Source organism: Salmo trutta, chromosome 20 (assembly GCF_901001165.1).
Source record: "Salmo trutta chromosome 20, fSalTru1.1, whole genome shotgun sequence".
NCBI classification, from domain to species: domain Eukaryota; kingdom Metazoa; phylum Chordata; class Actinopteri; order Salmoniformes; family Salmonidae; genus Salmo; species Salmo trutta.
This window is the reverse complement of record NC_042976.1, coordinates 6,476,815-6,497,886: the sequence shown is the minus strand read 5'-3', so window position 1 is coordinate 6,497,886 and position 21,072 is coordinate 6,476,815.

Here is a 21,072-nt window from a genome sequence, read left to right as displayed (position 1 = left end):
CAAAATCCAGGGAAATAGGGGACCAGGGGTGATGAGGGACAGGGAGTGGCTGTAGGAGGCCAGACAGAGCTTGCCGTGGAGTCTTGCTTTGTGCGCACACTATGCATGCGGTGACGAAGGCCGAGACGTCAGGAACCATGGTGGGCCACCAGAAGCATTGACTAAGGAAAGCCAGAGTTGGACAATTACCAGGATGACAGGTAAGCCTGGAAGAGTGAGCCTAATCCAGGACCTGAGGTCGGACCGATTCAGGAACGAACAACTGGTTAGCCGGGCCCTGGGAACGCTGTGCCTTGCGGACCAGAACCTCAATTCCCCAAACAACAGAAGCCGCCAAACAAGAGGCAGTGAGGATGGTCTCAGATTCAGAGGGAGTGGCAGTGGAACTGTACAGACGGGATAGAGCGTCTGGCTAAATGTTTGTTTACACTGGGAGGTAGGAGATGGACAAATTTAACCTGGTAAATAACAGAGCTCAACGAGCTTGCCTTGGCAGTGCGCAGGTATTCTAAATTCTTATGATGTGTCCAAACCAGAAATGGATGTTCTGCCCCTTCCAGCCAGTGACTCCACTCCTTCAGAGCCATCTTAATTAACCTCTCTAGGGGTTGTGGGACGATAGCGTCCCACCTGGCCAACATCCGGTGAAATTGCAGAGCGCCAAATTCAAATTAAATTAGTATAAATATTTAACTGTCATGAAATCACAGGTGTAATACATCAAAATAAAGCTTAACTTACTGTTAATCCAGCCGCCATGTCAGATTTCAAAAAGGCTTTACGGCTAAAGCAAACCATGCGATTATCTGAGGACAGCGTTCAGCACACAAAACATTATATACAGTTACCAACCAAGTAGATTAGTCACGAACGTCAGAAATAGCAATAAAATGAATCACTTACCTTTGATGATCTTCGTATGGTTGCACTCACAAGACTCCCAGTTACACAATAAATGTTTGTTTTGTTCCATAAAGTCCCTCTTTATATCGAAAAACCTCAATTTTGTTGGCGCGTTTTGTTCAGTAATCTAATGGCTCAAATGCGGTCACAACAGGCAGACGAAGATTCCAAATAGTATCCGTAAAGTTCGTAGAAACATGTCAAACGATGTTTATAATCAATCCTCAGGTTGTTTTTAACCTAAATAATCGATAATATTTCAACCGTACAATAGCGTCGTCAATATAAAAGTAAAACAAGAAAGGTGAGCTCTTGGTCGCACGCAGGAAACAGCTCTGGGGACATCCCACTATCCACTCACTCAAAGTTGTCATTCTCACTCATTTTTCTGAATAAAAGCCTGAAACAATGTCTAAAGACTGTTCACAACTAGTGGAAGCCATAGGGAACGAAATCTGGGTCCTATCCCTTTAAATGGTGGAAAGGCTTTCATTGGAAAAACAGCCATTTCAAAATAATGTCACTTCCTGGATGGATTTTCCTCAGGTTTTTGCCTGCCATTTCAATTCTGTTATACTCACAGACATTATTTTAACAGTTTTAGAAACGTTGGATGTGTTTCTATCCAAATCTATTAATGATATGCATATCCTAGCTTCTGGGCCTGAGTAGCAGGCAGTTTACTTTGGGCAATCTTTTCATCCGGAGGTGAAAATAGTGCCCCCTACCCTAGTGAGGTTAACTGCTAGGAGTTACCGGTTCCCAATGTCATAATTCCTCTCTGCAGAGTTTAGACGATGGGACATGAATGCACAGGGATGAAGCTTTTGGTCCTGGATGGATCGCTGGGAAAGAATGGCCCCTACTCCCACGTCAGAAGCATCAACCTCCACCACAAACTGATGAGTTGGGTCCGGATAGATGAGGATGGGAGCAGTAGTAGATTGCTGCTTTAGATCCCCAAAAGCCTTGTCCGCTGCTGGAGACCATGTGAACGGTACCTTGGGAGAGGTGAGTGCAGAGAGGGGAGCCGCCAGGTTGCTGTAGCCCCGAATGAAACGGCGGTAGAAATGTGCAAACCCAGAAACCGTTGGAGCTGCACCCTGGACGTGGGCTGGTGCCAATCCACGACTTCTCTCACCTTCTCTGAATCTATCTGTACATTCCCCTCAGCAATAATGTATCCCAGAAAGGAGATAGTGGAGAGGTGGAACACGCATTTCTCAGCCTTAACGAACAACTGATTCTCCAAGAGGCGATGAATGACTTGTCGAACACGGAGAATGTGTTCCTGGGCAGAACGAGAGAAAACCAGGATGTCGTCGAGGTAGACGAAAACAAAACGATTCAACATGTCCCGGAGCACATCGTTGACCTGAGCTTGGAAGACAGCAGGCACATTGGTGAGTCCAAATGGCATAACCAGGTACTCATAGTGTCCACTCGTCTCCTTCGCATATCAAGGTGGTAGACATTTCGAAGGTCCAGTTTGGAAAAAATAGTAGCCCCCTGGAGACATTCGAAAGCTGAAGAGAGGAGTGATAGAGGGTACCGATTTTTAATCGGAATATGATTGAGGCCCCGGTAGTAAATACATGGATGCATGGTCTTGTCCTTCTTCCCCACAAAGAAGAATCTTGCGCCGGCAGGAGAGGCAAAAGGGCGAATGCTCCCAACAGCCAGTGAGTCCTCGATGTATTCCTCCATGGTCTTGTTCTCAGGACCGGACAGAGAATATAGCCGGCCTCGAGGTGGTGTGGTGCCCGGAAGGAGGTCAATAGCACAATCGTACAGACGATGTGGAGGAAGGGAGGTAGCACGAGCCTTGCTGAAAACCTCCAGGAGGTCTTGATACTCTGCGGGCACGGCAGAGAAATCCGAGGCCGTACTTAACTTCTTACATCTAGGGGTTACGCTAGCGGAACGCCTCGCCAATATCCAACGGAAGAACGTGGCGCGAAATAATTCAATTTTTCAAACATACGACTATTTTACACCATTTTAAAGACAAGAATCTCGTTAATCTAACCACATTGTCCGATTTCAAAAAGGCTTTACAGCGAAAGCAAAACATTAAATTATGCCAGGAGAGTACATAGCCAAAAACAATCACACAGCTATTTTCCAAGCTAGCATATATGTCACAAAACCCCCAAACACAGCTAAATGAAGCACTAACCTTTGATGATCTTCATCAGATGACACTCCTAGGACATTATGTTATACAATACATACAGTTTTTGTTCAATCAAGTTCATATTTGTATCCAAAAACAGCTTTTTACATTAGCATGTGATGTTCAGAACATGCAATCCCACCCAAAACTTCCGGTGAATTTACTAAATTACTCATGATAAACGTTGACAGAATACATAACAATTATTTTAAGAATAATAGATACAGAACTCCTTTATGCAATCGCTATGTCAGATTTTAAAATAGCTTTTTCGGCGAAAGCACATTTTGCAATATTCTGAGTACATTGCTCAGCCATCACGGCTAGCTATTTTGACACCCGCCAAGTTCGGGGCTCACTAAACTCCGAATTACTTTTAGAAAAATTGGATTACCGTTTGCTGATCTTCGTCAGAATGCACTCCCAGGACTGCTACTTCCACAAGAAATCTTGTTTTTGTTCCAAATAATCCATAGTTATGTCCAAATACCTCCGTTTTGTTTGTGCGTTCAGGTCACTATCCAAAGGGTAACGTGCGAGCGCATTTTGAGACAAAAAAATTCAAAATGTTCCTTTAATATACTTAGAAGCATGTCAAACGCTGTTTAAAATCAATTTTTATGGTATTTTTCTCATAAAATAGCGATAATATTCCAACCGGACAATAGTGTATTCATTCAAAGAGGAAAAGAAAAAAACAGCGTGGTCTCGTGGACGCGCATATCCAATCTCTTAGTCACCAGGCAGACCACTGACAAACTGAGCTACAAAACTCTGCCCAGAGACAGGAGACACCTCAATCCGCTTTCTGAAGGCTTTAGAGAGCCAATGGAAGCCTTAGAAAGTGCTACGTAACAGCACAGATACTGTAGTTTCGATAGAGAACCAAAATAAGAACTACACATTCTCAGACAGGCCACTTCCTGCTTGGAATTTTCTCAGGTTTTTGCCTGCCATATGAGTTCTGTTATACTCACAGACACCATTAAAACAGTTTTAGAAACTTCAGAGTGTTTCCTATCCAAATCGACTAATACTATGCATATTCTAGTTTCTGAGCCAGAGTAGTAACCTGTTTAAATTTGGTACGTTTTTCATCCGGCTGTGAAAATACTGCCCCCTATAGCGAAGAGGTTAATCCTGGAGACAGATGTTTCGGAGATGGCTGTGCCGCCTTTAGGTATTGTGAATGGCAAAATAAACTCCAACCCAGAATGGAACCTGTAGTCCAGTCAATATCTGGGTTGTGTTTTTGGAGTCAAGAAAAACCCAAAACAACACGTATGTGGGGGGACTCAATGAGGAGGAGCTGAATTGACTCACTGTGGTTTCCAGATACCCGCATATTAATGGGAACTGTACGTGATTCTATCAAAAGAGCGGCCATCCAGTGCACTGGCATCCATGGGAACAGAGAGGAGTTGAGTAGGGATGCTTAGTTCTGATACCAGGGTAGCTTCCATGAAACTCTCATCTGCCCCAGAGTCAATAAGCACCCGGAGAGACTTAGACTGGTGTCCCCACAGCAAGCTCGCATAAAAAGGAGTTTGGGTAATGGGACTTAGACATTTCTCAGTCAGACTCACCAGAGTGCTTGTACTTACTTAGTCTTCAGGTCTCTTAACTGGGCAGGTGGCTATGTAATGCCCTACAGCTCCACAATACAGACAACAATTGGAGCTTAGCCTGTGGGAATGTTCCCTAGGTGATAACCTAGCCCTTCCCAGTTGCAGAGGTTCTGGTGTGTCCGGCTCACCCGTCATCGATGATTCTCGACGAAGCTTGGGTGGCTTCGAATCCTCTCGGGAAAAATAGCCTTCGGGGACATCCGGATTCATTTGAAGATGAGAAAGCCACTGCGGATGAACGAGTGTGACCCAGGCCAGACCTCTCACTCCTGCGTTCCCTTAACCATCCATCAATTCTAATGGTGAGGGCGATGAGGGAATCGAGGTCCTCCGGTAATTCCTGAGCAGCTAGCTCATCCTTTATCACCTCAGTCTGTGAAGGAAGGCACCGAAAAGGGACTCCGGATTCTAGGCCCTCTCGGCGGCCAACGTGCGAAAGTCAACAGCATAGTCTGCCACACCACGGGAGTCTTGACGTAATTCAAGAAGTTATCGGGCCGCCTCTCTCCCGGATAACGGAGAATCGAACACCTTCCTCACCTCTGCCATGAAATCCTCCAGATGTCGACAAATGGTGGATTGTTGCTGCCAAACTGCCGTAGCCTAGGAGAGAGCCCTTCCCGACATTAGAGTAATAATATACGCTATCTTTGATCAATCCGAAGTAAACAAAGATGTCTATAGCTCAAAAATAAGAGAGCATTGAGAAAGAAAACCCAGGCATAAGCTACGGACAACGAACACAATTGCATTTTATCAATGGCAATTTCAATGCACAGAGATACCGTGACGAGATCCTAAGGCCCATTCATCCGCCGCCATTCATCCGCCGCCATCACATCATGTTTCAGCATGATAATGCACGGCCACATGTGACAAGGATCTGTACAAAATTGCTGGAAGCTGAAAATGTCCCAGTTCTTCCATGGCCTGCATACTCACCAAACATGTCACCCATTGAGCATGTTTGGGATGCTCTGGACCGACTTGTACCACAGCGTGTTCCAGTTCCTGCCAATATCCAGGAACTTTGCACAGCCATTGAAGAGGAGTGGGCCAACATTCCACAGGCCACAATCGGCAGCATGAACAACTCTGCGAAGGAGATGTGTCTCGTCTATTGCTGGTAGTAGTCTAGTATGTAGTGTTCTATCAGTCCCACATCAGCTAACCTTTGACCCATGAGGCCACACTTCATCCACCTAAGACCAACATCAACCCTCACCGTAGATACACATCAACCCTCACCGTAGATACACGTCAACCCTCACCGTAGAGACACAACATCAACCCTCACCGTAGATACACATCAACCCTCACCGTAGATACACATCAACCCTCACCGTAGATACACGTCTGCCCTCACCGTAGATACACATCAACCCTCACCGTGGATAGACATCAACCCTCACCGTGGATACACATCAACCCTCACCATAGATACACATCAACACTCACACCACAGGAAGAGTCTCCAGGTCATGTGACCATCTTTTCAGACAGAGTCTGTGACAACTCTAGCCCTCGGGCGGTCTCAAACGTTTGTGTACTATAAAGAGTGAAATCTTGACATCTTTTGTTACAGCGTCAGCTCATGTAAAGGGCTCAGCTGAAGTGTGCTGGGGTGTGTGATGCACCAGCGCACCCACTTTACATCCCCACTTTACATCCCTTCTTCACATTCCAATTTACACTCCTACTTTACATCCCCACTTTTAAACACTGTCTATTATGTTGTTCACACCAGAGAGATGGAGCCCTCCAGAGAGATGGAGCCCTCCAGAGATATGGAGAGATGGAGCCCTCCAGAGAGATGGAGTCATCCAGAGAGATGGAGCCCTCCCTGCTCGTTGAGGCCCTATTGAATATGTAACAGTATTGCTATTGTACTTACCTGCTGAATATATCAGTGTGGCCCACGTTGGCCCTAACATAGCTCTCACTCAGATCTCTTTAACTGGGCTGGAGTGCAATCTCTGGGCAGCCTGGTGCTCCTTTGTTGTCTCCTGGTTGTTTTCAGTGTAGTTCATATATTCCAGATGGGCCATGTGTCACATGGAATGACGCTGGAGAGACGAAGCAGGTACGGGGAGTCAAACATTTAATAAGGAACAGACATGGAACGAGACAGGAACAGTGTCAGCAAACGAGTAACACAAACAAAAAACAATTAATGCAGAAACGAGGAACAGAGCTGGGGAACTGACAAATATAGGGGAGGAAATAAACAGATAAGTGAGTCCAGGTGAGTCCAATAACGCTGATGCGCGCCAAGCGCCGGGGGGGGGGGGGGAGCGGGAGCAGACATGACACCATGTCGAGGGTCATCATGCAGCCTGATCCTTGTCTGTGCTGAAAGCGATATGATGCGAACCGAGCACAGCAAATTGGGAGCTCAGAGTTTCATCAATAAATATCACTCCGACCCTCACACTTGGCCTGTTGTCAGCGGTCAAGGTGATGGCTTGTTATTATGGTGAAGGGCAGCCCAACCTGCAGAAGTCTTAAGGTTGCTCTTCCATCTCAGGTCCAGAGAGCCAAATCAGAAAGAGGGGAGAAGAGGAGTCGCTGGCCCAACGTTGAAATGGAGCCAGCTCTTATTATGTGAAGTCTGGGGAGGTCTTGACGGGTTGTGTTTGACAGTGGGCAGTAGGATTGGCCCCAATAAGAGTGATTTTAATCAATACATTATTGGATTAAAATATCCTTATTTACCCAGCTGTGATGAATTCAATGGAGTCTACGGCTTTCCAAAGACCTCGAGGAAAAAGTATGTGGGTGTGTGTGTGTATGTATTATCCTTAATATGATCCTGCTCGTTCTAGAGATGACAGGGCTTAAAATGCCATGATTGTGTACTGACAGCTCAGGTAGCTACAGTACCCCCTGCTTGATGTCTTCAGAATACAGCTTTTTAGACCAAATGATATAGAAGAGAGTAACATGTTTGTCTAAAGTTCATTCATCGAAAAGGCTGCATATTTTGAAAAGGGTAAAAAGCCCCAACACAGCCCTGTCAGGGAAGCACAAATGCTAGATACCATAGATTACTTTAATCCCACCCTGCCAGATATAAAAAGGATAATTACCTATTTGTGTTGGAGGCTGTGTGGTGAAAAAATCAAGACAGACTTTTTTTTTGTATGACTGTAGTGGCGATTCCCTGTGAAAAGCCTCTGGCACAGGAGAGAGCTGTCCATAACAGGTCCACAGGAATCAGCTTTCTCAAACGTTACTAAGTTCCCATTTATTGCGCATATAAAATATAAATACTCATATTCCTGTACAAAAGGTACAGAGAGATGCACTCTATAAGCTGTATCTGTGATTCGGTAAGAACTGTATTGTCCTCTCCTCTCACCTGTACTAACCCTTACTGGTCACCTGGGCTACCTATATACACACACGTGACCAGTGACCCATGACCCCAACTTATATTACCCTCTAGTGTACAAAACAAGTTAAAATAACCCTTGACAGACAACATATACACAACACAAACATGCCAAAACTATAATTCCACTTCATTAGGGTAAAAAAATAGTGGAGCTGAGAAACACTGTACTGCAATGAAATGGTTCTGCTACCTTTGACTTTGCAATGGCTTCTGTATTATTGTCCCGTTTATTTGAAATAGAGGTTGCACTTGGAATACATTGATTATGCACTTCTATGTCTACAGTCCTGCAAATCCTTATGGAGAGAAGCAGTAGTTAGTTAGCAGTAGTTAGTTAGCCAGTAGTTAGTAGGTTAAGATCACAGGAGGTTGGTGGCACCTTAATTCAGGAGAAAGGGCTCGTGGTAATGACTGGAGCGGAATCAGTGGAATCAAATCAAATCACATTTTATTGGTCACATACAAGTATTTAGCAGATGTTATTGCGGGGTGTATCGAAATGCATTCCATGTGTTTGATGCCATTCCATTTGCTTCGTTCCAGACATTATTATGAGCCGTCCTCCCCTCAGCATCCTCCACTGGTGAAAACGTTAGTCAAGCTGCACTCAACTGAAACCACAGTGCAAAGACGCACATCACAAGACGCACAACCATATCAATGATGTTATGTCTCTAGTGGGAACCCAACACCTCTCCTCTGGGCTGTAACCCTCCCAGTCAAACAGGTACTGGAAACCCAGGAGGTGTTTTACCGTGTATGCCGGATGGCCATCAATGACACGGGGGGGGGGGGGCTGGAAACAGAAGACAAAGGACTGTGAGACACATGCTTAATCCTAGACACATGGAAAGTAGGGTGAATATGGAGGGTACGGGGTAACAAGAGACGAACAGCAGTGGAACTAAGGACTGTAGAGATGGGAAAAGGACCAATGAAATAAGGGGACAGTTTGCGGGGCTCTACCCAATACCCTCTGCGGTAGCGGTTTCGGTTCTTGTTCTGGGAAGAGTGGAGGATGGTACCCCATGGAGCACTCAAAAGGGAAGAGTCCCATGGCTGAACAGGCATACTCCACCCAGACCAGTTGGCGGCTGTAGGTACTGGGGTTGGTTGAGATCAGACATCTCAGGGTAGTCTCCAGGTTTTGGTTAGCTCACTCCGACTGGCCATTAGATTGAGGATGGAATCCGGAGGATAGGCTGGCCGACGCCCCAATAAGGGTGCAGAACGCCTTCCAGAACTGAGACGAGAACTGAGGACCCCGGTCGGAAATCATATCCACCGGGAGTCTATGGATCCGGAAGACGAGCTGCACCATGAGCTGGACCGTTTCCTTGGCAGAGGGAAGTTTGGGGAGAGGGATGAAATGAGCGGCCTTTGTGAACCGATCCACCACCGTCAGAATGACGGTGTTGCCATCAGACAGGGGAAGCCCAGTGACAAAGTCCAGAGAGATATGGGACCAGGGACGATGAGGGACTGGTAGTGGCTGAAGGAGGCCAGAAGGAGCTTGCCGTGGAGTCTTGTTCATGTGGCGACGAAGGCAGAGACATCAGGAACCATTGTGGGCCTCCAAAAATGTCGGAGGAATGCTAGGGTACGGCGGGAACCTGGATGACAGGTCAGCCTAGAGGAATGAGGGCATTCCAGGACCCGGGACCGAACTGAGTTAGGGACAAACAACCGGTTAGCCGGGGCCCCTTCAGGTCCAAGCTGGGAACGTTGTGCCTTGCGAACCAGGGTCTCAATCCCCCAACCCACTGAGGCTGCAAGGCATGAGGTAGGGAGAATGGTTTCAGAGACCGAGGGTGTGGCAGAGGAACTGTATAGGCGGTACAGAGATATTCCAAATTCTTATGGTTGGTCCAGACCAAGAATGGCTGTTCTGCTCCTTCCAGCCAGTGCCTCCACTATTCCAACGCCATCTTGACCGCTAGGAGTTCTCGGTTGCCTACGTCGTAGTTCCTCTCTGCAGGATTGAGACGATGGGACAGGAAGGCACAGGGATGAAGCTTTTGGTCCTGGGCAGATTGCTGTGACTGGATGGCCCCCACTCCAATGTCAGAAGCATCAACCTCTACCACAAATTGACGGGACGGGTCCGGATGGACGAGGATGGGTGCTGTGGTGAACCGATGCTTCAGGTCCACAAAGGCTCTGTTGACAGCTGGAGACCATGTGAATGGTACTTTGGGAGAGGTGAGTGCAGAGAGGGGGGCAGCCAGGGTACTTTAGCCCCGAATGAAACGATGGTAGAAGTTAGCAAAACCCAGGAAACATTGTAACTGCACCCTGGACGCAGCTTGAGGTCACTCTGCAGGCTTGAGGTCACTCTGCACCCTGGACGCAGGTTGAGGTCACTTTTCCAGGATCCATTTGGACATTTCCCTCAGCGATGACATATCCCAGGATTGTCGAGCTGTGGAACTCACAATTCTCGGCTTTCACAAACAATTAGTTCTCCAGGAGTCACTGAAGGACCTGTCTGACATGAAGATTATGTACTTGGGCAGACTGGTAAAAAACAGGATGTCTTCAAGGTAGACGAATACAAAACGGTTCAGCATGTCCCGGAGCACATCGTTTACTAGAGCCTGGAAAAGTCTAAACTGCATGACCTGGTACTCATAATGTCCGCTGGCTGTGTTGAATTCTGTCTTCCACTCATCTCCTTTGCATATCGGAACCAGGTGGTAGGCATTCCGAAGGTCCAGCTTGGAAAAAATGGTGGCCCTCTGGAGAGGTTCAAAAGCTGAGGAGAGGAGTGGTAGGGGATAACAATTCTTAATCGTAACGTCATTCAGACCCCGTTAGTCAATGCACGGACGCAGGGTCTTGTCCTTCTTCTCCACAAAGAAAAACCCTGCGCCAGCAGGAGATGCAGACAGAGGGACGGCCCCAGTAGCCACATCCTCCTCAATGTACTTCTCCATGGCCTTGGTCTCCGGGCCGGATAGAGAATATAGCCGACCACAAGGTGGTGTGGTGCCTGGGAGGAGATCAATGGCACAATCATAAGGACGGTGCGGGGGAAAGGAAGTAGCACATGCCTTACTGAACACTTCCAGGAGGTCATGGTATTCAGTGGGAATGGCAGAGACATCCACAGTCTAGCTAACATCCTGAGGAGGATGTCTTGGGGTCGGCTGTACTGCTTTAAGACATTGGGAATGGCAAAATGGGCTCCAACCCAGGATGGAGCTCGTGGTCCAGTCAATAACAGGGTTGTGTTTTTGGAGCCAAGACAACAGGAACATGGGGAGATGCAATGATGTCATTCGGCGATGTCATTTACAAAATAGCCTCCAACACTCTACTCAACAAATTGGATGCAGTCTATAACAGTGCAATCCGTTTTGTCACCAAAGCCCCATATACTACCCTCCACTGCGACCTGTACGCCCTCGTTGGCTGGCCCTCGCTTCATACTCGTCGCCAAACCCACTGGCTCCAGGTCATCTACAAGTCCTTGCTAGGTAAAGCCCCGCCTTATCTCAGCTCACTGGTCACCATAGCAGCACCCACCCGTAGCACGCGCTCCAGCAGGTATACCTCTCTGGTCACCCCCAAAGCCAATTCCTCCTTTTGCCGTCTCTCCTTACAGTTCTCTGCTGCCAATGACTGGAACGAACTGCAAAAATCACTGAAGCTGGAGACACATATCTCCCACACTAGCTTTAAGCACCAGCTGTCAGAGCAGCTCACAGATCACTGCACCTATACATAGGCCACCTGTAAATAGCCCATCCAACTTCTCATCCCCATACTGTATTTATTTAATTATCATGCTACTTTGCACCCCAGTATCTCTATTTGCACATTCATATTCTGCACATCTACCATTCCAGTGTTTAATTGCTGTATTGTAATTACTTTGCCACCATAGCCAATTTATTGCCTTACCTCCCTTATTTTACCTCATTTGCACACACTGTATATAGACTTTTCTTTTTTTTCTACTGTATTATTGACTGTATGTTTGTTTATTCCATGTGTAACTCTGTGTTGTTGTATGTGTCGAACTGCTTTGCTTTATCTTGGCCAGGTCGCAGTTGGAAATGAAAACTTGTTCTCAACTAGCCTACCTGGTTAAATTAAGGTCAAATTAAAATGAAAATAAACTGTGATTTCCTCACTGTGATTTCCTCACTGTGGCTCCCGGGGAGCCGGGGTAGGTTGAGCCAATCCACCACTGATAGGAAGGTTACTGGGGGGTTGGGAGGTCTCAGATGTGACGTGCTGCCTATGAGCTAATTCACTGATTTGCTCCATTATCGCCTTGAACCCCTGGTCGTGGCATTCTGTCAGGGAATGAAGCCCTTCTAAAAGGTCCTGAAGTAGCTCCTCATGCCTCCCAATGGTGGCTCCCTGCAGGGTGACAACGTGATGGAGCTGGTCCAAGTCTGCTGGATCTGTCATGGCCAGTTCGTACTATAAGGGCACAAGGTGAGACACAAATGTAGACACAGGAGGCAGATGGTAGAGCTCCAAAATGTATTATAACAAAGGGAGTAGGCAAAGGCAGGTTGGGGACAGGCGAGAGTTCATAAACCAGGTCAGAGTCCAAACAGTACCAGACGAAAGGCAGTCTCAAGGTCAGGCCAGGCAAGGGTCAGAAACCAGATCCGAGTCCAAAACAGAACAAGGGGATAGGCAGGCTGGTAGTCAGAAAAGGCAGTGTCAGGCAGGCGGGTTCGGAAGTCAAGACAGGCAAGGGTCGAAACCAGGAGGACAAGAAACAAACAGAGACTGGGACAAATATGAGCAAGGAAAAACACAGGTTGACTTGGCAAACAAGACGAATTGGCACAGAGAGACACGAAACACAGGGATATATACACAGAGGAAAATAAGCGACAACTGTAGGAGGTGGAGACAATCACAAGGACAAGTACAGGGAGTGAATTTAAGAAATAACGGAACATAGAACAAAACAAGAAACACGAGTAGCGTACAGACATGAACCACAGGAAGAGAAACAATAACTCCTGGGGAAAGAACCAAAGGGAGTGAGATATAGGGCAGGTAATCAGGAAGGTAATGGAGTCCTGGTGAGTCTCATAAGGCGCAGGTGCACATGACGATGGTGACAGGTGTGCGTAATAACGAGAAAACTGCCGATGTTGGGCATCGGAGAGGGAGTAGACGTGAAACTGCTGCTGGTGCTACACTGTCCTTCATCATGCTCCCCTATAGACACTGCTGCTGGTACTACACTCTGCCCTGGCAATCAGTCAGCTCACCAACCACCACTCTACGCTACCAGAGATGTGGAGAAGAGGGTCTGTCTGCGCTGGTTAGGTTACAGCTGAAACCCAGCAGCAGGACATGTTGCTTATCTAATAAACAACATGTGTAGATCACAGCTGTTTATCTGTTTATCTGATCAAATTAGCAACATGCGTAGAGCACATCTGTTTATATAGAGAAGCTGTAAACTACAGCTTTATATCTCCATCTGGGAAGGTTGGCCAAGCCCTGTTAACTGTCATTGGAGGGGGCCAAGCACTGTTAGCTGTCATTGGAGGGGGCCAAGCACTGTTAGCTGTCATTGGAGGGGACCAAGCACTGTTAGCTGTCATTGGAGGGGGCCAAGCACTGTTAACTGTCGTTGGAGGGGACCAAGCACTGTTAGCTGTCATTGGAGGGGGCCAAGCACTGTTAGCTGTCATTGGAGGGGGCCAAGCACTGTTAGCTGTCATTGGAGGGGGACAAGCACTGTTAACTGTCATTGGAGGGGGCCAAGCACTGTTAGCTGTCATTGGAGGGGGCCAAGCACTGTTAACTGTCATTGGAGGGGGCCAAGACCTCTTACCTCTCATTGGAAGGGGCCAAGACCTGTTACCTGTCATTGTGTCATTGCAGGGGGCTAAGAGATGTTACCTGTCATTGGAGGGGGCCAAGACCTGTTACCTGTCGTTGCACATGAAATTATTAATGCCATTTTATAAGAAGGGGAAAGCCTTCTTGTAGTTTTTTATTCTGTTTCATTCACATTCTGCTCGAAGGAAAAAGGCTGATGTCTGGTCTAATTTGTAGACATTTAAATTCCAGACAGAGATTTTTTTTACATATAGATGGGGCTCAGGGCCTCTCTCTCGGCTGCAGCCCCTCACCTCGTCTCCTTCTGGGATTCTTATTAAACCCCACCAATTTGCTATCTGAAGCAAAGTTAATATTTACATGAGTTTGTACTAGAATGTCTCCAACCAGCAGCTTCATGCATTGAACACTCCCACTTGAATTACCATTGGTGACTCCTGCTCTCGGAAACTGCGCTCCCTCTACTCTACACCTTGGTTAACTCAAGGGGAGAGGAAAGGAAAATACTGATTCCCCAATGCTGATTCTTAGTGCTCCTTGTTCAGGATCTGTTATTGGATCTGTGTTTTCCACTCCCTGCTAATAAGCAGCTTACTCTAGCTCCCTCTAGACTTGACCCAATACATTTTAGTTTGATGAATTTTAGAAAGGAATTTTATTAGGTGCTCTAGGATATGCAAACATAGGCTGAAGGTGAGGCATGCTGTAGCAGCCTTGACACAGAGGACACCTGAGTGGCTGCTTATCATTGCAGACAGAACTCATAACTTTCATTAAGATTGATGGTGGACAAAAGGGGGAGGGGGCGGTGCGGAGAGGGACAAGAGAGAATATTAACCTGTGCTCCTGTAACTAACTATAATAGTTTAGCACTGCAGCTTTCCTTAGGAAGCGCTCCTCATTATCTTTCCTCAGGCAGCACACATCACTATCTTTCTTCAGGCAGCACTCCTCATTATCTTTCCTCAGACAGCACACCTGATTATCTTTCCTCAGACATTGCACCTCATTATCTTTCCTCAGGCAGCACACCTCATTATCTTTCCTCAGGCAGCACACCTCATTATCTTTCCTCAGGCAGCGCACCTCATTATCTTTCCTCAGACATCACACCTCATTATCTTTCCTCAGACATCACACCTCATTATCTTTCCTCAGGCAGCACTCCTCTTTTAACTTTTCTCAGGCAGCACACCTCATTATCTTTCATCAGACAGCGCACCTCATTATCTTTCCGCAGGCAGCACACCTCATTATCTTAGGAATAGATGGAATGATTTTGTCTTTCGTCCTCTCTTCCCTTTCTCTCTCCCTCAACGGGACTCCACCAAGCATGCTTTAGTCCATCACAAAGCTAATATGGCATTGAACTTTTAAACCCGCTTTAGGCTTTTGTATCTTGCTCTCCCTCTCCTCCTCTCCTCCTCTCCCCTGCTGGTGGCTAATTCTCCCATCTGGAGGATTTTTGAGAGAAACAAAGAAACAATAAGAGGAAGTTGCGAAAAGGGGGTGTCAGGCTGTCAGTAATCTGACAGTTATGGTAACTACCCCCTAATCCAGATGGCTCCAGCCACATTCTGGCCTGACATCCGAGCCTCTGACTGACAACTGAAGACCGGCCACATTCCACAGGCAGAAGTGACATCCAGTCTATTAAGGCAGACAAGCACAAAACAGAGATTTGCCCTGACTGCCTGGTACTGAAGCCTACCATGGGGGTGATAGGAGAGGTCCTGGAGAAGGTGTCAGACTCAAACTCAGATGATAACCATATTGTAATGATGCTGCTGGACAATGAATAACTATGATTGCCCATTCTGACAGAGGTAGTGTATGTCTAGATATCAGGCAGGCAGCTCAAAGCGGCACGCACACGGTCTCCAGGTCCCACATGCCAGTCAAAGCCTGGCCGCAAGCGGATGCACTTCTTATTCCAACACTAGAGCACAGCAAACACTGATTTCTAATGGACTGACCTGAGGCATGCCATGCTGAGAGAGAGAGAGAGAGAGAGAGAAAAAAAAATGGTTGTCTATCTTCTCCTCTCTTGATATTTGTGCGAGCATAAAAAGACTCCTCAAGATTGATTTCAGCTGCTGCCACAGACAACCACAAAACCCAGCTTAGTTACTTTATTGGTACACACTCTTAGAGAAAGATATATATGATTTATTTCAAGGGGTTTTGTGATTGGTTTCAGTTTAGGTTAATTATTTGCGTTGGCAGGTCGTATTGTTGTAAGCCGTTCATTAGAATACACAATGAACGACACAAGGAGCACAGGAGATGTTGTAACGCCCTGGCCATAGAGAGGGGTTTTTGTTCTTTATTTTGGTTAGGCCAGGGTGTTAAATTGGGTGGGCGTTCTATGTTTATTTTTCTATGTTGGTTTGTTTCTTTGGTTTGGCCGTGTGTGGCTCCCAATCAGGCACAGCGGTAGTTCGTTGTTGCTGATTGGGAGTCACACATAAGTAGCCTGTTTTTCCTTTGGGTTTTGTGGGTGATTGTATTCTGTTAGTGTGTTTTCCTGACAGAACTGTTTCTGGTCATTTTTGTTTCAGTTTTGTATTGTGTTCGTTCAGTCTATTAAAATTCTAATGATGAACACACCTTGGTCTAATTCTGACGACGGCCGTTACAGATGTGCTGGTAGTGCTTTGTTGTAGGTTTGCTTTAAAAAGACGCCCAAATCCAAGCCAGGCACTTAATAATGATACTCTCAGCCGCCTATGTAATGGTACAAGTTTACATACATTTGGCCACATTATACAGCAGTAACAGACAGGCCAGTAGACTATCTGTTCATATGAGAACAATTGAACTAATTAGAAGAGCTGCAGGGTTTATTTGTTTAAAAATATATATATATTTTTTATTTGATTCTATTCCCTAGATTCTCTGAAGTGTACAGAATGCCCCAGCCCCTTATGTCCCAGACAGTAGCCGGCAGCAGTCCATGTCAAATGCTTATGATTCAAACTTTTCTTTTACAAAGCCTGATTATGTCATGTTTTGGTTGTAATGTAGTTTGCAATGCCAATGCATTGCTGAGATTTGTATGGTGAAGAGGTCAGCTGGAGAGGAGATTTTCTTTTGGAAACCTCAAGTATGAAGTAACTAAATCCCTGAAACATGTGTAGCTATGTCCAACATTCCCCCAGTAGAAGTCAGATTAGCCGTGTGAAAGACACACTCTCTCCTCCGATCAAGCCAATCCTGAAGGGTGTCCTCTCACCCTTAGCAGAACATTCAAATGAGTCTGAAAGAATTCCATCCCAGGCGAGTTCACCAAAGGTGGCATGTATCTTTCCCAACCAAAGCCTCCTTATCTTCCATTTTACTTATCCCCTCTGGATGGAGAGGGGTGAACGCCTTGTTAAGTGACAGGGAGTCAAATATACATTCACACTGTCTTGAGCAGCTGGTTAAGGAGAGAGAGAGCAGCTTCGATCTAGTCGGGCAACATGTAGCCCATTCGCATCAGGCATGATAACTAGTTATCAGTTTCAGTGTTCCCTGGGAAATTTTCACATTATTCGTTTACAAACTCATCTATGTAATAGGCATTCCCCTTTCCTGATTTTAGTGAAGTCGCCTTCTCGGCTCAAGCCATTTCAGAAACTGACTGCTGGCCATACAACACATACCCTCTCTCCCTATCAAAGAAAAATTGTGCACAATAGGAATATTCCATATCAATCAATAATTACACACTACATACAATTTATTTGTATTTAACTAGGCAAGTCAATTAAGAACCAATTCTTATTATACAATGACATCCTGCCCCGGCCAAACCCTCCCCTAACCCAATTGTGCGCCACCCTATGGGACTCACGATCACAGCCAGATGTGATACAACCCAGGATTGAACCAGGTTCTGTAGTGATGCCTCTAGCACTGAGATGCAGTGCCTTAGACCGCTGCGCCACTCGGGAGCCTGTGTGCATAATGAAAATCCTATTGACAGTACTCATATCCTTTTTCCCGTGGCAGAAAAGAGGACAGGAAGTGAACTGGAGAGGACGACAGGAAGTGAACCGGAAAGGAGGACAGGAATGAATGCATTAACATCCTCTTAGTCAGTGTAGCAGATAACAAAGCTCCCCGTCTCACTGTTAACACTGCAGATTAGCTCAGGCTTTACCCCTCTGAGCTTCTCTCCTGTAAATGATGAATTTTAATGTGAAACAAGCAACATGTCAAAGCCAGTTAAAAGATGTAGGCATTTTCTACCACGTCACGGTGACAGGCCGTTGAATATCTGGGCCATTAGGGGCTTATTAGTGAATAATGACCAGATGGTTCAGTGTTGCTCAGAGATGGACACAACTGGATGGTACTAATCAGCTGTGTCTGTAGCTCGGTGTCAAATCAAACGCAACTGAACACAAGATAATATTAGCAAGTCAATTTGAGATCCGGGTGCTGTAAACAGACTTCCAAATGGCCCTCCAGTTCTCTTTTGGAAGGAAGGGAATGGCTGCTCTTTCTGAGGAACAAATCGCTGATCTTTCTAAGGAACAAATAGAATTTGAAATCGCTTATGTATGTTTTCTCCATCACCTTTCCCCTTGTGCAATACATGATTAATGAGTTTAAAGTGTATGTGATTGTTGACACTTATATTTTCAATGTGTTAATTCAAGCCTAAGCAAAATGTAAATCCCCCTTTGTTCTGAGTCTTGTAATTTCAATATGTCCTCCAAGCAACATTTTTGTTTTCCTGGTACATAATCTATAATACTATAACCTATGACACTATAACCTATCACACTATAACCTATAACACCATAACCTATGACACTATAACCTATGACACAATAACCTATAATACCATAACCTATGACACTATAACCTATAATACAATAACCTATGACACTATAACCTATGATACTATAACCTATAATACCATAACCTATGACACTATAACCTATGACACTATAACCTATGACACTATAACCTATGACACTATAACCTATAATACTATATATAACCTATGATACTATAACCTATAATACCATAACCTATGACACTATAACCTATGACACAATAACCTATGATACTATTACTTATGCCACTATAACCTATGACACTATAACCTATAATACTCTAACCTATGATACTATAACCTATAATACCATAACCTATGACACTATAACCTATGACACTATAACCTATGATACTATTACTTATGACACTATAACCTATGACACTATAACCTATAATACTCTAACCTATGATACTATAACCTATAATACCATAACCTATGACACTATAACCTATGACACTATAACCTATGATACTATTACTTATGACACTATAACCTATGACACTATAACCTATGACACTATAACCTATGACACTATAACCTATAATACCATAACCTATGACACTATAACCTATGACACAATAACCTATGATACTATTACTTATGACACTATAACCTATGACACTATAACCTATAACACTATAACCTATGACACTATAACCTATAATACCATAACCTATGACACTATAACCTATGACACAATAACCTATGATGCTATTACTTATGACACTATAACCTATGACACTATAACCTATAACACTATAACCTATAATACTATAACCATTGATACTATAACCTTTGATACTATAACCTATGATACTATAACCTATAATGCTATAACCTATAACACTATAACCTATAATACCATAACCTATGACACTATAACCTATGACACTATAACCTATGATACTATTACTTATGACACTATAACATATGACACTATAACCTATGACACTATAACCTATGACACTATAACCTATAATACCATAACCTATGACACTATAACCTATGACACAATAACCTATGATACTATTACTTATGACACTATAACCTATGACACTATAACCTATAACACTATAACCTATAATACTATAACCATTGATACTATAACCTTTGATACTATAACCTATGATACTATAACCTATAATGCTATAACCTATAACACTATAACCTATAATAATATAACCTATGACACTATAACCTATGACACTATAACCTATGACACTATAACTTATGATACTATAACCTATGACACTATAACCTATGACACTATAACCTATGATATTATAAGTTATGATACTATAACCTTTAATACTGTAACCTATAATACTATAACCTATGACACTATAACCTATGACACTATAACCTATGATACTATAACATATGACACTATAACTTATGATACTATAGCCTATAATACTATAACCTATGACACTATAACCTATGACATTATAACCTATGACACTATAACTTAATGATACTATAACCTATGACACTGTAACCTATAATACCATAACATATAACACTATAACCTACAATACTATAACATATAATACTATAACCTACAATAGTATAACATATAATACTATAACCTACGATACTATCTCCTATGATACCACAGTGGCTTGTGAAAGTTTTCACCCCCCCCACCCCTGGCATTTTTCCTATTTGTGCCTACAACCTGGAAGTAAAATAGATTTTTGGGGGGTTTGTATCATTTGATTTACACAACATGCCTACCAGTTTTAAGATGGAAATATTTTTTTTTGTGAAACAAACAAGAAACTAGAAAAAAACCTGAAAACTTCAGCGTGCATAACTATTCACCCCCCAAAGTCAATACTTTGTAGAGCCACCTTTTGCAGCAATTACAGCTGCAACTCTTTTAGGGTATGTCTCTAAAAGCTTGGCACATCTAGCTACTGGGATTTTTGCCCATTCTTAAAAGCAAAACTGATCCAGCTCCTTCAAGTTGGATGGCTTCCGCTGGTGTACAGCAATCTTTAAGTCATACCACAGATTCTCAATTGGATTGAGGTCTGGGCTTTGACTAGGCCATTCCAAGACATTTACATGTTTACTCTTACACCACTCGAGTGTTGCTTTAGCAGTATGCTTCAGGTCATTTTCCTGCTTGAAGGTGAACCTCCGTCCCAGTCTCAAATCTCTGGAAGACTGAAACAGATTTCCCTCAAGAATTTCCCTGTATTTAGCATCATCCATCATTCCTGCAATTCTGACTAGTTTCCCAGTCCCTGCCGATGAAAAACATCCCCACAGCATGATAATGCCACTACCATGCTTCATTGTG